The sequence below is a fragment of the Gallus gallus genome, chromosome 5 (genome assembly GCF_016699485.2).
Source record: "Gallus gallus isolate bGalGal1 chromosome 5, bGalGal1.mat.broiler.GRCg7b, whole genome shotgun sequence".
NCBI lineage: Eukaryota > Metazoa > Chordata > Aves > Galliformes > Phasianidae > Gallus > Gallus gallus.
The window spans coordinates 48,322,600-48,337,618 of record NC_052536.1 but is presented as its reverse complement, the minus strand read 5'-3'; the positions used below and the strand labels follow the sequence as shown (position 1 = coordinate 48,337,618).

Here is a 15,019-nt window from a genome sequence, read left to right as displayed (position 1 = left end):
GGAACATTTATATTTCTATAGCAGTCTCCTTTTGTTGTAGCCAGTGTAGCCACTGGCTATATCCATGGATGTCCATTCCCATGAAAATTACAGCCCAAAGCTCTGTGTAGCCTCTATTGCATCATTGCATATAACATTCCCAAACATAATTTTCAAATTTTAGTTAAGAAGAGCAAGAGATTAAACCTTACCCCTACAAGATAAGATCAGCCTCGTTTATAATAGCATGATGAAGAGCTGGAGACCAAAATCACAAACCTACACTATCCATGCCCAGTACAACAAGAGCCCACTTAAATCAAAGAAATGTCTTTAAAGACAGCATAAAAATTCTCAGGAGGAACACAGTGCCCAACAACAACAACAGAAGATGTTCTATCTTCAGCATATCATTACTATCCTCTGTGTGTTTCCAGTGCTAGGATAGTTTCTGAAAGTAAAATTCCTTCCTCAATCTTTCAGTTTCTAATAGTTGTAATAGCAAGGAGACGCCATGCTGTGCTGATGCATGCAAAAAAGAAATCGTTCCGCCCTTTTGTGTAGACTCATTCTTTATGGTCAGGCCAGACTACAGCTTCCTTTTAATATCTGAGTCAACATCGTGTTGCCTACAAGAGAAAAAAACACAAATAACTCAGTTTCAATACTGAATTTGATATCTAGGAAGTCAGATCCACTCTTTTTCCTTGTAAGGTATTACCAGTATTTTATGATCTCAGAGGTAACATGAAGGTTTGGATTCCCCACCATCAGTGTCCTTTGTAGCAGAAAAGTACGACAAATTCTATATGCAAGTGAAGATCATGTTGAGCTGCTTTCAGTGTATCACAAAATCATAATTATAGAATCATGGAATAGCTTGTATTGAAAAGGATCTCAAAGACCATCCATTTCCAACCTCCCTGCTGCAGGCAGAGTTGCCAACCACTAAATGAAATTGCCCTGAATTCCTGTAAGAATCAGTAAAAATGGTCCCTGACAAAATAATCTAAAAAAACAGTTCTTCCCTTATTATCTTCTGATATGTACAATCCAAATATAACATTTTGGCTTAGATTACTCTGATGATGAAAATTAAGAACTTACAAAAAATAACCTACTCTCAAACTCCTTCTGTACTAGTAAACAAGAAAACCCCATGAAGTGTAGTGACAGAAGATAAAGAGAACAATCTTTTTCTTCCATCTCCATAATTATTTCATATATTTAAATTCTGCTAGTCAACCTAAGAAGGAGACATCCCATAGAAAGACAAGAAGTATTGTCATGCATGCTTATAACACAAAGACAGAACACTGTCTTCAGTACTTTTTGATTGGTCAAGCTCAAATCTAGTGAGGTCAGATTTTTAAATGCTGCCTTATTTTTTCTGAATTCCAGTTCGGAAGTCAACTTCACTGTATTGCAGTCTCTTATCTTCTGCTGTCACTGCGTACAGATCAGCACCATGTCGGATTCCCTATCAGCATTTGTAGGAGCAGCTCAGTGGGGATAAGAACTATTCATGTTTGAAGCTAGGTGTCAGTTATCTGTTTTACAGTGTATAGCTAGTCTTACTCATCAGTAAAAAATCATATTCCCAAACACACTGAAAATATTTGCTGAATAAACCCTGGAAGAAAGAGAAGTTGTGTATTTGACAGTGATTCTAATTACAACAGGCTCAGTAAAACTAAGGATTTTTACTGTATCACTATGGGTATTTAAGAAGCTGTAAATAGGTCTTTCATTCTGCACCTTCATTCTGTGTTTTATTGCAGAGAAATATGACAGGATCATGCAATTTGTAGGATACTCAAACTGTTCTGAAGCACAGATAACCATCTTTATTCCTAAATAATATTTTGGAGCAACAGATTACAAGACATTCTATAAAACTGAGCCAGGGATTTTGCATCAGCTGTTAAACAGTATTAGTAACGATCACATGAACAGAAAGCTGACAGGCAAGGCTTTTTGTCTTAGCTTATTGTGATCAAAAATCAAGCTATCCTTCAGTTTGGGAGGAAAATATGTCTTAGGAGATCTAAGTACTAGAGTCCAATCAAAAACTGTGCCTTGCACTGTGAATAGTAATATTCACTGAAATGAATGAATATACAATAATACATAAGTGACTGAGTGTACATCTCCAAACAGTGATTAAACTATTCATTATATTCAGTCAACAGGTTTGAGAGACACTGGAAGACACCACTGATTGACAGAAGCGTTTGGGGTAACGGAGCCTGATCATGTTTTAATAATTATGTACTGAAGTTTTGTCTGCCGTAGTTCATTCTGAAAATGCATTTTCACTCTTTCAGGAGAATATTTTATTAAGTCAGATAGCATATTGGCCAAGTGTAAGGCTGAATAAATGGCCAACGTTTAAAAAATGTATTTTCCTCAAATGCTGCAGAGCAGTTTGCTGTTTTTTGTTGTTGGTGGTGGTTTTCTCAATCTGCTCTCTTTAAAAGAGAGAAGCAACACCAACAAAAAAAAAAAATCAGTTCTGAAGATTGGCCAAATCTGGTTATAGAGAGTTCAGGAGATTTAATCCCTGATTTAATCCTCTTTTTTGATTTGTATAAGAGAATTTCTTTGGGTATGTCATACCGACCAAATTGTCCAGTGCAGAATTCACAGCAGGAGGGTGCATACATGTGCTTGGATTTCTTTTCTCTCATCCTGAATACCTCTGAACATCCTCCTGCCTATCTGGTCTCAGGGTGTCATAACTCTTCCACCTTATGTAAGACACCAGTGCAGTCTCATAACTCCTCTTCACTGTAGTTCTTGGGCATTCCACTATCTGATATGGTTTTGTGCTCCCAGTGCTCATGCTAAGTAGCTACACTTCTGAAAATGGATGACCGAAGTACTAAAGACTCACTGTCTCTACCAGGCTTACACAGTGATTTAGTAGAAGACTGACTCTAAAAATCACTTTTTCTAGCAGGCCATCTATAATTTACACAATTGCATCTTTTATCTCTTCCTCACCTATCTTATGCCTTCCTTCTCCATTTTGTCTTCCAAGCATTGGAAGAAGTTCTCAGGAAATCACGTGGAAAATTCCTTTTTACCTCTTTCAAATCCCTTCAGTGTTTATCTCATTGCCAAGAGCATCTCCACCACTGCAAAACTGTATTAAGCCAGTAATAACCCTGAGCTTCTTCCTTTTTAGGAAAGAATATCCGTAGTTCAACACTGAAAATAAACTAACAATAATAACATCAACAAAAACTATTTTTGGTGGCAAAGTGAAAGTTTTTGATCAGCTGCAGTGCTTTTCTTCACAGGTCAGTTCGGTTTCATGTCAGCAATAATGGAAGTGATGTTATTTTACGTTTTCCGATAACATCTTTATGACATTATGTTATTTTTCATTTTCAGATTGTACTTGTGATGGTAAAACATAAATCAAGCAAAAGCAGGGAGAGGACTTGATTGAAAGAAAATTTCCCTTTCAGTGAAGGAGCGACCTTTCAAAAAAGTTCAGAATCTGCGTTGGAAAACCATTCACTTACTCTATAAGATGACAAATAAACCTTCAACTTTGACTTGTTGCCCATATCTCTGTTCCTCTTGTTCAATTTCTGCAAAAACCAGAGCATAATGCATGTGCTAACTATGCAAATTGAATAGAACAGCTCTCTAATATCAAACCTGAGTTTCATTTTCTGCCCCATGCTTTCATGATATCTGGGACTGGATATTAAAAAAATCATTTGGGGATGCTTATTTCTTAACACACATGCTGTCAAATTTCCTCTGCAGCCTGGATTGTTGATCACTATTAATACAAGGTTTGAAACACTTAGGAGATTCCACAGTAATTGAAAACACTCTTCCATGTTTCAATACTGTAGAAGTATATAAACTCTACACACCTTACACTTCCCCACCAAATCTGTGAAACCCATATGGATATAACTATTTGCAAGACTTAGATCTTTAATGAAGGAAGGCAAAACAAGAAACATCAAGGTATCTGAGATAAGTAATGTCAGCCTTACAGGCACAATAGCTAAAGTGCAATTATTCCATTCCCATTCTTCAGTCTTTTTACTCATTTTATCATGAATAATAAAAATGGTCCTCTGTTTCGATAATAAATATAAGTCAGTAGAACTATCCCACAAGTGTGAATACTGCAACTGATATTGGTCAACATTTTCACTGATGTCCTGGACGATGGGACCAAGAGCACTCTCAGCAAGTTTTTGATGATAGAAAACTGAGAGGGATGATTGATAAATCAGATGACTGTGCTGCCTTTCAGAGGCATCTTTACTGGCTGGAGAAATGAGCAGAGAGGAAAAAAGTGAAACCAAAATTTTTTACCTGAAGAACAGCAACCTGTGCTCTGGTACAGGCTGGGGACCAACAATCTGGAAACTAGGTTTTCAGAGAAGAATCAGAGACTTTCTTGTGCATAAAGGCTTGAACATGCAGTGTATCCCTGTGGCAAGGAAAACCAACATCATTCTTATTTGCATTAGGACAAGCATTACAAGGAGGTTAAGAGAAGCGGTTCTTCCTCTCTACTAGGCCCCAGGAGACACACTGACAGTGCTAGGCCAACTTTTGGCCTTCTGAACACAAGAGAATCTCAGACTTACTGCAGCAAGTCCACCAAAGGGCAATGAGGATGCTGAAAGACTTGGAGCATCTGTCATACAAAGAGATGTTGAGACAGCCTGGGTTGTCACCTAGAGAAGAACAGACTTGGAGGGGGTCTTATCTGTATGTATAAAAACCTGATGGACAGCAGTAAAGAAAATAAAGCCAAATTCTTCTCAGTGGTGCAGTGACAATGGGTACAAACTGAAATAAAGAAAATTTGCTTCAAACATAAGAAAATACCTTCTTATTGTGAGAGGGCTGAACACTGGAACAGATTGTTCCTGACAAGTTGTCAGCACTTGGTCTGAGCTCTACAAAAGTTTTATACATTTTAAAGAACTTCAGAATACTTCATTTATTGATGTCAGTGTTTCATCCTGTTGTGTCCAGTGCAGCCAGCTAACTTAGTGTTTTCTACTGGCTAAAATGTATTTTAATTTACACCTGCTAGTGCAATAAAATGCATTTGATTTTTAATTTATAAGCTTTAGACAATTCTTTTCTTCTCACATTATCATCCCAAGCTTCATAAAATGTTGCTCTTCTTGTAATGAATGAAAATTCATTTTCATTTTAAAAACTCTGTAAGAAAGTTTAAGTATAGAAAACTTGAACAAATGACTAGTGCATTCCCAATGATGATGATGATGATGTTATTAAAACCAGTATTTTCTGGTCACATATATGAGATTTCCAAAAGTCTTGAATGACCAATGTTAAGTACTATAACTACACACATAGCACAAAATTTCCTCCCTAATCTTTCTATGGATCTATACAATAAAAAGTATTATTTATGAGCTTTTCATTTGACCATTTAGGGATCAGCAAGCTTACAGCCATGGAGTACAGGGTAGCTCACGGCATACATTCTAGAAGTTTTTAATTCTTATACTTTCCTGTGTATAAAATAATACATTTTCCCAGTCAAAGAGTCAGGAAAGCATTCTTGAAAGTTTCATATAAGATAGTTAGATAAACATTATGGCAAACATTTTTTGGACTCTCCTGAGCTGTAAAATAATTGTTCAGAATAAGTTTTAGGAGTTTTTCTTATCACTAGCAATGACAAACTTCTGAATCCTAGACCAGCCTATTCCTAGTTCAGGATTATATTTATATGTGGTGACACAATGTTCAAGATTAGGTATCCAAAGTTAGAATTCCTTGTCTGTGCTATATGGAATAAAAGAACGTGCTGATTTTAGACTGCACTTGTTCTAAGCAGTGAGCAAAAGAGATAAGTGAAAAAAAAAGGGGGAAAGAGGAATGAAAAACATGAAAGATGAATTTAGTGCTATTTATGGGAAGTCAGCATCATAGAATTGATGAATTCTGGTTAGGTGAAAGAATCAGCTATCCAAAATTACTTATTTGCACAAAACTCAAAAAAAAAAAAACAAAAAAAAAAACCAAAAAAAAACCCACTGAGCAGCATATTGAACTGTTAAGCTGCACTGAAGTTTAGTCAAGTCAGTTAGGTAAAAATAAAATAATGACAGCTCCAAATGACAGATTGGTTGTGACTTTTGAATAGATAAAAAGCTCACTGGATTATTCAAGATTGAAACATAAGAAAAATAGGTTCCAACAGTATAGTTCTTTGAAATAAAATAATAGTACTACTAAGATTGTTATCACAATTGTGCATAGACAGATGAAAACTGGGGAAGAAATAGAAATGTAACAGATTTCTGTTAGACCAGTACTAGATTATTGACCAGTAAGAAGAAACGTACCTAGGCAGTGAAACATAATTGCCTGTGCTCTTCTAATGACATTATAGCTTGGAATATATAGCTTTGACTCAAGATAAATAGCACTTCCTAAGTAATTCCTGAGCACAGTTTAAGAATTCATATGAACACAGGCATGTTCTCAGAAGAAAATTTTCATATACTTTTACTAGCCAGAAAGATAACAGAGAACATCAATATTAGTACAAGTTATTTTGTGCCATTTAGACACAATGCTAGAGATGTAAACTTACTAGTAAACAGGCAGAACCAGTCCAATTTGCAAAAGTAGTCCGCAGACTCAACCCCAGGAGAAGTTTTCTTACTACAGCAAAACTTATTATTTCAGCATGTTCTGGAACCATTGAGCTAAAGTGGTCCGCATAAAATAAAATAAAATAAGCAAATGAACAAACTTTTTTTGCTTATATGTGAAGGATGGAATTTATGTCATGGAAAGAGTAATGTATAATGCATTTTTAGTTATGTTGGAGAAAAAGCTGTATGATTGGTTCAGTCAAGTAATGTCAAAATAGGAGGCTTAACAACAAAAATGTAGTGTTAAACCATATTAAACACTGGAGGAAAAAAACTTGTCCTCAAAAGTTCTCCCTGAGGGTCAGAACATTTTGTTTCATAAAGAGGCATGATGAGCACGAAAGCACAGGTTACACTGTTCTGAAACTATCAGCCAAATGTTCTGTTTGAAGCTGCTGGGTAACTCTCCTTGTGCAGGCAGAGCCAGCAGAGCAGATCTGAATGGCAAAAGGATTGGCAGGCACATGGACAGTTTCTTTCTCACGTATTTCACAATTAAAACTAATAGCTCATCTTTGTTTGAAATACATTATCATATTTGCTCCATACTAAACACAGTGTTGACATTCAAATAATTAATAACTATCCATACCATTTTATAAACTGAAGTGCACTGCACTTGTTTTATACAGAGATCATTTTATCCATTGCTGATTGAAGGTACCTCAGGAAAGTCCCTGGGAAGTGTTATGCAACATGGTATTACACAAACACTTCCAGCCAAGCAGCAAACAAAAGTAATCTCCTTCCTGAATTGAAATTAAAGGGAAAATTTTGTGAAGGGAAAATGAAATTTTCCCCATGGCAATTTGACAGCAGACCTAGTCTGAACAGTTATCACTTGGAGAAAAATAGGAAACTATCTTTCTGACATCATGTATTTCGTGTAATAAATCAGTACATTGCTCTGATAAATAATAATATAGTTTTTCTAACTTGTCTATTTCTCCCAAAATCTAAGAGGACGTGTTACCTACAGAAAAATGCAATAACTAGAGATTCTGCACTCTTTGCAAACTCTGACTGCTGGGTTTGCCTTTGCTTATCCTGCATCAGACACATGACTGTAGATATACTATTACCACAGTCCAATAGTAGAAAAATATTATGCAGCATTTGGAAAAATATTTCCTTATTCGTAGCAACTGATTTGATAAAGTACCTCATATGTAACCTTATACTCCACCATAAGTTTATTACTTCATTATATATGAGTGGTTACTAGGGGGTGGGATCTGAAGATCTACTGGAAAAATTATGCTAGAGGAAAGAAGGTACTTTGCTTTCCTCACAGCAGACTCATTTGATGTGGCACAAGATTTTATATGATGTATATTTCCATTCATGCAGGACAGATAACGTTCCCAATATTTTTCTGTGGGAAGATGCATCTATGAATAGTTCCATCTCAACCAGCTGAAGCTGAGGCTCATGAAGCCTAGCACAGATCTGTTAGACTTCAGACATCCAGTAACTTTCTCTTGTTTCTGCTTTCTGAACTTGCTTAAAAACACTGCTATTTTTCACATCTGGTAAGTGCAGAAATAGGTTTTACCAGGAAACTACAGGCCAAATTGGATGCTCAAGAGAAAGAGTGAGCTGAAGGAATCTGGGATGATCACTGTGTTCCAGGAGCTCTTTGATAAGCAGCTCCTTCTTGAAGTCATAGAATACCAAGGCCAAAGACACTGTTAAACTAAGGAGACCTACCATCCCCTGACAAGACTGTTGATGCCTCTGGAAAGCAAACACAGACAGAAAATAACTGTCATGCTTTTTGTATGAGTTCTCCAGAAAAGTCTGCTGTTGGACAACTGGGTGCCAGCTCATTTAAATATTGGGGAATGGATTGAATTTTCAGTGACAGTAGCAACAAGCACTTCTGAAAATGATCTCCATCCATAGTCATGTAACTGTCTGAAATACTTACAATTGCATCCAGATTACCAAAGCAACCCCAGGAAAGTTGTCCTGAAAATAGCAGGATTCTGTCTGCTATGTATGCTACATTGGATGAGACTTTATTCTTTCTGTTCCTTTATGAGCTTCACTAATTTGCCTTGCTTTCCTTCTTCTTGAAGACAAAATTACATTCAACATTAATAAAACTTTTCAAGCAATTCCTACCTCCTACAAGGCCTCCTGTAGCCTGTGTTCTACTACATCACTTCAGACAGGTTTTGCAGTTTTGAAGGCAATCCACCTACAACAGCTATTTATGTTAATTTTAGGATTTGATACAGTCTCAGTGTAGCAAGCACTGCAGGCAGCTACTGCACACTACAACTGTAGCTCAGGATAAGGTTTGGCTGTTCTTGAGACTGTTGAGATGGCTGCAGGAATGCTATTAATGTCCCAGAAATTATTAGCAACACAATGTGTCAAAGTGAAAATCCAACTTCCCCCACAGAGAAACTTTCCTTACTGAGAAACACCTTAGTTCACAATACTATTGAAAGAAAAAAAAAAAAAAAAAAAAAAGAGAGAGAGAGAGAGAGAAAGTATCCCAAACAGCAAAAATATATAATAATGACAGTTCCTGCTTTGTTGGTCCACTATCAATCACTACAATCCATCATCAGTATCTTCTGCCAGACTGTGCATTCCTATTCTGTATCTTTTAATGTATCAAACCTCGTTATAATCCCCTTGACAGCACAAAAGCAAGAGATGGTCTTATTAGCTGCCAGAAATAAAAGATTTTTTAGCAGATGAGAGACTCTTTAAAAATACACTTCTTCAGGGAAATTCATCAGAAATGAGAACAATAACAGAGTAATCCTTCAGGTGTTAAGGCAGGAAATATATACCATACAGGCAGCTTTGCAAAAATCCATGTGGAAGACTGAAACATCACACTATGTGGTCAACATCTGACAAGTTGTCAGGGCTACCCCTGCAGTGTTCTTAAGTAACAGTCCTAGACTGGGTATCTATTGTTTCAACCACAAGTTCTAGCTAAAGTTCTGAAGCTCCTTGATTTTGGGGGAAGATCAAAAATTCAAATTACCCTTTGGATAGAGAAAACAGATTAACTTTTTGAGACTCCCCATTATTACAAACTTTCTGGAAGCTTTAACATGTCTTGCATATGTTTGCACCTATACAAGAACACCTGGGACATACATTTGGGAGTTTAATAATTATTGTGATAGATATTATAAATTTTCATCAGTAGAATCAAATATATTCCAGAGCTATTGGATTTTATGTATAGCAGCATTTTCCAATAAATTAGATCTCTTTAGAACTAGATTTGATATTTTGGGATGTCACCACCATGATGTTTCCATCAAACAAAAGAACACACATTATTAGCACCTTACAGTTCTCATTCCACCTACTAGAAAGCCATGTCCTGCTAGCAATGTATAATAGATGCCTGCCCTGACACATAATTTTTAATTTTCTAACCTGATGTCTATGCTTATCATGTCCTATTCCTAAGTCACTGAGTAGCTGACAGCATCTTCAGATATTAGTTATTGTGTAATCCTTGCAAACATTATGGGAAACCTGCAAGGATAACAGGAATATTTGCACTTCAGCTAACAGACAGAAAAGAGAGACTAAGGCTCCTTTAAGAGAAGATGATTATTCACTCTACTAGATGTCTCTTTCAGAAACACCTGCCAGCTACTGATGAGCAGGACTGGTGGAGAGGTGCACATCTTTTTTTGCACCGACAGCCTCCTTGCTGGCAGGGGTACATGTGAAGTGGAAAAGTCCATGATTTAGTGTAAGCATTTCTCTACAAAATGCTCTACAAAAACTAAAACATTGGCGTTTTATCAACACTTCTTATCCTAAATCTAAAAAACAGCATAAAAGCAGAAGAAAATTAATTCTACCCTAGCTGAAATCAGCAAAGTTACCAGAGAAATAGCAGTGCAAAGAGGGATACTGAATGGAATACACAAATTCATAGTTCAAATTTCCATTACATGTCATTTTAAGAGAATCTACATTTGCAATGGTTTGGCAGTGAGACAACAACAAACAACAGTCCTGCAGGCATGGCACTCAGTGTACATGTTCCTCAAGAGGACAACCTCTTTGCTTCTTCAGTCCTTATGCTATCAATACTACTTACAGAACGAATGGGTATAAAACTGCAATCTTCTGTTTCAAAGAAGGTATCAGTAAACCTTTATCATTCTCTCTTCCAAATTACTATTCATGTATCTGCATACTAATTTTATTTCAAGGGTTTTAGTTCAACAAGGGTTTGACGCAGTCATGAGAAAGATGGAATTTCATCTAATTTACCAAGTAACGTCTCAGAAGGAACAACTAACTCTGAAGGGCCAGTGGTAACTTTATTTAAAATCTTACATTTGGGAGAAAAAGCATAAACAAAGTTCGCATTGCTTGAATGTGCTAAAAAAAAAAAAAAAAGTGCTAAAAACTTCCTTCAGAATAAGTTAATCTTTACTTCTCCAAAAACATATATGGATAGGACATTTTTGGACTTGAAGGTAAGACCGTGTAGATGATTCTATATATATTTAGAAAGGAAGTATGACCTTCAAGTGGTTTGAAACTGAAGGTTACATAAAAGAAATAATTTCCAAAGCATTTAGTTTCAGGTATGCAGTTTCCCCAGCCATGAAAGTAATGCCTCCTACTTATTCTCATGGAAACTACAAGAGATAAAAAGAACACAATAACACTACTAGATAGAGCAAACTCTCTGCTACAAAATGCTCTTTTTCAAGATGGTCACCACTACTAGCTACACATTTATATGGAAGCGTTTGTTGCCTACTGTTCTGAACACCAAATATGTTTAAGGAATAGAGCAAAAAAGGCAGATTATTTTCTGTCAGAAATTCTGCTAGAATTTCTAGAACAATTACCGCACTTTGTATTTTCAGCATTATTTGCCTCAAATGAGTTTTTGGACTGTCCTTGCTACTAAGTTGGACTGAACTCTCTCAGGCATGTCAGCAATCAGGCTAGCACCTATGTCATTTACTTTAGGGAACAATTGAAAGAAAAATAAATCCACTCAGCTGAAATAATGTAACCTCCCATAATGTTCTGGACATCTGGGGGTTCTGGACAAATCTTGATGGGTAGAGTCTCTACAAAAATCTGTTTGTTCTTCATGTTCCCTTCAAGGCGAAAAGCAGGTTGCTCAAATTAAGTCTCTAAAAACAATTTCTATAACATGTCTTGAACTGAAACATATGCTCTGAAGCAATCAATATTTCCTCAATTATTCAAGAAAGTAAACATCATTCTGGAACCATTTTTTTTTTTTTTTTTAACCAAGAAATACAAATATTATGTCTAAACCACAAGTAATTCTTCTCTTTTTTTTTTTCATGATAATACTTCATACTTTTTGAACTTTTGCTGAAGATTAGGAAAGATGGTTTAAAAAAAAAAAAAAGAAAGCACTCTAGGAAGTTGCACGCATTCTCTGTCTTTAGAAAGAAGACAAGACATTTATAGTTTGGAAGGCATATTTTCTCACATTACCTAACGTGATATAAGCCTGTAAATGTCCCTCTTGAAGAGTCTGATAAAATACACATTTTCAAGTGAGACAAATTTAACAACACACAGCAAATATAGTTAGCAAGAAGCTGGCTAAATAGAGCTTAACAGGAATATGTCTTTCTGAAAATCAATTTGGCATCTGGAGTCTAATTTTCTGTCTTGCCTTCCCTACAGTTTCTTGAATCAGTTTTAGGAGAAATAAGCAGAGAAGCAACACTGGTAACATATTGCAAAGATGCTGGTTACAGATGGTATAAAGAACACTATCTTGTTGAAAATCCATAAAGACTCAAAGCAACAGACAAAAAGAATGGGATACAAAAATAATTCATAAATTCTAAAAGCTTAGTTGCTTTATTTCCAGAGCTAAACAATGCACTTGAAATGTAAAGATTAAGATTGCTAAAACATTCATGTTCTTAGCAGTGCAGACACAAAGTTAAGTAATTTTTGCTCTAAGCTGTACAAGAGTCAATGGCTTCCACAGGACAGTATTATTTCTCCCACTTTTTACTAATATTTCAGCTTGACACATTTCTGTTTTGTTCTTGATAAATAGCATCTGTGTTCCTCAAAAGTCATTATATACCATTTTTTTGATTGTTTTTGTTTGTTTTTGAGTAGAAAAGATGAGATTTACTGGAATACAAAATCTAACCTACAGGAGTCTCCAGAATTGACCATCTCTCTGTATAGCAGGTCTCCTCACAAGCACACTCATAAACAACATTCGTTTTCTGTACATGCTATAGTCTCCACAGAGGTGTTTAGATGCTGATACAAAAGTTAAATGAATGAAGGCTGTGGGAATCAGTGTGTGGGTGTGCAATAGCCAGGCTGCTGAAAGTTGAGCGTGACTGATGTGCAGATAGCAGGCTATGTGTGGAGAATGATAAACATGGTGGGAGAAAATATTACTGCACATGTGAAAGGGAACTTGCTATATATTGCCTGAATTTGCAGCACACCCCCTCTGTCAAGGTTATCTCCCCTCTCTTATCCCCATATTTGATTATGCTTGACAGCATGATGAACACTGCAGCCAGATGAGACATTTATTTTTTTTTTAACTATCCCAGAGGACTAAGACAGAATAATCCCCTAGCCAAGCTACAATTTAGATCTTCGGGATACAAGCTGGGCATTTTTTATTTCTTGTTTAAAAATGCAGTTTCTGAACAGCTGAGGTCATTTTTAGACTGAGGTCAAATTCTGCAAACAGCTTTAGTCAGATCTTCAGCTTTTAAGGTATGTCTTTATATTTTGTCCAAAAGTCCTGCTGCACCAAAGATAGCTATTAGCAGGACTAATTCTTCATTTCATTCCTATTCCTAACAGTCAGTGTTGGGCACAGGGAGCATATGACTTTCCTCAAAGCTATCCAAGAGACCTGCACAAGAACTACAGGCCAAGCAGAAGCCCTGGCTGCTGAGATGATGTCCTTCTTGACACAGAGGAGACCCTGTGGCTTCTTGTTCCCTAAGGAGCTCTGCTTCAGGCAGGCTTCCTCTATAGGTCTTGAGCTAATAAGGGAACTTCAGTACTTGCTTTCTTTCTCTCTCCCCTTAAATTCTGGGAGCTGTGAAGTTTTACATTCATTAGACTGTCAGAGAAGGTTTTTGAAGACCATTATCAAACTCCTTCAGTAATGTCATGGTTGAGCAACAGAAAATGCTCCCCACATGCAAAGTCTGAGTAAGATTCCTCCTCCAAACTCTGCTTATATCAATCACTCCATGAAAGGAGGATGAGCAAGACCCATTAAAGACATTAAATTCATCATAAAGATTGGTCATTTTAATGAAAAAAACCTATATTTAAACGCAAATGACCATGCCACTTAACTGCTCATAATGATTTCCTTTTACATAGGAAAGATTTAAAATGAAACATTTCTAAGACCTGAACATCACAACTGAAAGCATATAGAGTGTTCCTGAAAATAGTGCTATGAAAATAAGCATACCTTTAAAACCTTAAGGTACCATTCAGACTCATTATCTGTAGTGTTACCATGACCTTGCTCTTAGCAATAACTCAGTGTGAACAAGTAAATGAAAAAGAGAATATTAAAAATCAAAATACATGCACATATGTTTACACTTAACAAACTTAGCAAAAACATGAATTTCTGAAGAATTTATAACACTCCATAGCAGTTTGAGAGAAAACTACTGACTTTCTTAAAGAGACATGTTTCATTTTGAATTACATAGATTTCTAAGTTCTTAACATCGGTTAACATATTTAGATTTCAGGTAATTACAGGGACTTAAAACCTGACATGGCAAAAAGGTGACACTGAAAGAAGTTGGCACTAAAAAGCATTAAATTTTCCAAGCCTTCTATTATCTATCAAATATTATGAGTTCCTTCACATATGTTACTTGGGATCACCTGTAGATGCATTCTTTTTTCACAGTTAGGAAGTACTTGAAACTACCCAACAGAATTTCTGTGACAGTCTCCACCATTCTCTAGTAATATTCAATCAAGTTGGAATGTATTGAGATGTTAATACTTCTGTCTGGGGCAAGCAAAATTGCACAATAATCTCATGTTACCCACACTGAACATAAGAAATGACCAACTGAACAATTGCATCAGTCTTGCCCTAGAGTTTTGTTTTCACCTTTTGCAGCACCAACTTTTATAGATGCCTGCACCACTGCATCAATTTTCTCACCCTTCTATGACCTGCTCCCCTCACTCTGAGGTTTAAAATACCCAGTTCAAATCCTGTAAAAAGACAAGACCAAATATTCCAGTCACATTGCTACTGAAATTCAAAGTCGAGCCACTTTCTTCTTCTACTGCTTCTGAGGTTATTGTTAGCAATTATTTTA

The 15,019-nt window shown here is 36.2% G+C and overlaps 1 long non-coding RNA gene across 1 annotated transcript in view; it reads right to left on the bottom strand.

Annotated features, from left to right (window-relative positions):
• LOC121110858 overlaps nt 1-15,019 on the bottom strand; it is a 199,818-nt gene that overhangs the window by 94,805 nt on the left and 89,994 nt on the right. The window contains exon 5 of the long non-coding RNA XR_006939492.1: nt 4,330-4,447. This is a non-coding gene — a long non-coding RNA (uncharacterized LOC121110858). The remainder of the gene's footprint in view (nt 1-4,329; nt 4,448-15,019) is intronic.